This window comes from Mustela nigripes, chromosome 9 (genome assembly GCF_022355385.1).
Source record: "Mustela nigripes isolate SB6536 chromosome 9, MUSNIG.SB6536, whole genome shotgun sequence".
Classification (NCBI taxonomy): Eukaryota; Metazoa; Chordata; class Mammalia; order Carnivora; family Mustelidae; genus Mustela; species Mustela nigripes.
This window is the reverse complement of record NC_081565.1, coordinates 37,089,460-37,091,590: the sequence shown is the minus strand read 5'-3', so window position 1 is coordinate 37,091,590 and position 2,131 is coordinate 37,089,460. Positions and strand designations below refer to the sequence as shown.

The window sequence follows — 2,131 nt, the reverse complement described above, 5'->3', positions numbered from 1 at the left end:
CACAAACCTTCTATCGCTGCCCATTATTTGCTGAATTAAATCAGCAAATAATCCAGAATTGATGATTTGCTATTCTCTGCTTACTTTAAATTCCCCCTTCTGGAATGCCCACCTTCTTTCATTGTGGATTAAAATCGCTGCATCCTTCAAAATACGAATATGATCTTCTCTGGAATTCTGAAAACAGGGCTGAAGAATTAGGCACGAGAATCTACACATTCTTTATGTACCCAGAGAGTGTAGAGATGTAAATCTTTCCTAACCTCTTAGCCAAAAACCAATTTTTCCAGAGCAATTAATGCACCTGTCAGGTCATTATCACTCTCTGATTTTTCGAAGAGTTAACTGTTAATGCTTCGATTTCTCTTACCAAGTAGGAACTTTTGGGAACAAAGATTCATTTTATGCAGTTATGAACCCTCTATGCACCTGATTCCAAGTGACATCCAATAAATGCAGACGGCAGTAAATGTCTGGGATTGGATTACCTAGTTTAAACCGCTGGATGTCACAATGGAGGGAGATTTAGAGGTCGCCTTTCAACCCAACCTTTGTAAACGAGGAAAATGAGGCCCGGAAAGACCAGACCACGGACTCGGACAAGAAGCCAGATATTCTGATTCCCAAATAGGTCTCATTAGCAAGTCTTTGTGCGTCCCTTGGCGGTTCCAACCTCTCAGGTTCTTACCTGGGCCCCAGCCTCTACACCTTACCCTTTCAGTGACCCCCAGCCTTCCCATTGCAAGGTCCACCCATTCCAATTGCAGCGGTCCAGGTAACTGGAGTTGTGGGGCGTGGAAGAGAGATTAGTTACGTCACTGTCGGCTCCTCCCATTGGCCCAGGGAGGGTGGAGCGCGGCGCCGTGACGCCAGACGCCCAAAGAGGCGGAGTGGTGAGGGGAAGGAGGAGGGAAGTAGGACTTCAACATGGCGGCTGTGGTACTGGCAGTGGCTACGGTGACGGCCTGGCCCGGGGCGGGCAGAGTTGGAGGTGGTGGCGTTCGCTTTCCCTAGGGCCGTCTGGAGCTCAGCGGGGACCGAGCCTGAAAGGCCGTTCGGCGCCAGCGCGTTTCGGCTTCTGGGACGACAGGGGCAGCGGCGTTCAGGTGAGGGGGCCTCCCGCTGGGAGAAGTGGGGGGGGGGGGGAGGGGCGGAGTTGGGGGAGGGGACCGGTACCGGGAGACTGAACCGGGAGGATTCCCTGGGAAGAGGTTGGAGGCTAAGTGGGAAGAAAGGAGGTATAGTTGAGGGGGTAGGAGAAAAAGGGGCCAGAGATCCGTGACTTGGTGAGGATTCTGGGAGAAAGGTCGGAGTAAGGGGACCAGAGTTGAAAGGGCGGAAGGCAGATGGGATGCGCAAAATGAATTCGGATTAAGGGGACTAATACCTTACTGGAAGACAGGCGCAGTAAATGTGTATCTGGCTGGAGTGAGAGCTAGGTGGAAATTAGAGGATGTCGGGGAGGAGGATCCAGGTTTTAGTAAAGAAGGCGAGTGATAGGGAGTTGAGATTGAGTTAGGGAAGTGAGATGCAGATTTACTTCTCCCAGAGGCGTTGAGATTAGGGAGAAAGGGAGGAACCAGGAGCCAGGGTGAGGGGTCTTTGGGGATTTCTTTGACGTTGTCTGGTCTTCTCCAGTATGTTTATATTTGCTCTTTTGTTTATTTCCTGGGTGGAGACTTACCTGTACAATCCACTTGGGCCTCAGAAGCAGTCCCAAATCTTCACTGTGGAACATCAACTTGTCATTTATTTGATACCTATCAGGGATCTCTGACCTTTGATTGTCTCCACACAGACTAGCCTCTTGAAAATCAAAATACATTTTATATTAAGCCGAAATAAAAATTTGAGTTTTTAAACACCGTAGAGTGTTAGAAAACGAGATTTGGTAACTTAGTTAACTATTAAATACTTGGTGTTCTAACTTATTAGTGTTTTCTCTCTTTCCTCAGTTGTAGTTATTAGCACTTGAGAAATTGGATAGACATGATGGATCTTTCTTTCTGGAATTTTGTCACATTTGATCGGGGGAAGACAGGGCACTTAATCTTTTTTTTTTTTTTTTTTTAAAGATATTTTTATTTATTTATTTGACAGAGAGAAATCACAAGTAGATGGAGAGGCAGGC

The 2,131-nt window shown here is 47.3% G+C and overlaps 1 protein-coding gene across 4 annotated transcripts in view; it reads left to right on the top strand.

Moving 5' to 3' along the window:
* The first annotated feature begins 920 nt into the window (after positions 1–920).
* Positions 921–2,131, top strand: part of UBAP1 (ubiquitin associated protein 1) — a 65,567-nt gene continuing 64,356 nt past the window's right edge. For all 4 annotated transcript variants that reach the window (XM_059411480.1, XM_059411477.1, XM_059411479.1 and 1 more), the window contains exon 1: positions 921–1,106. The gene's annotated coding sequence lies outside the window, so the exon portion shown is untranslated. The remainder of the gene's footprint in view (positions 1,107–2,131) is intronic.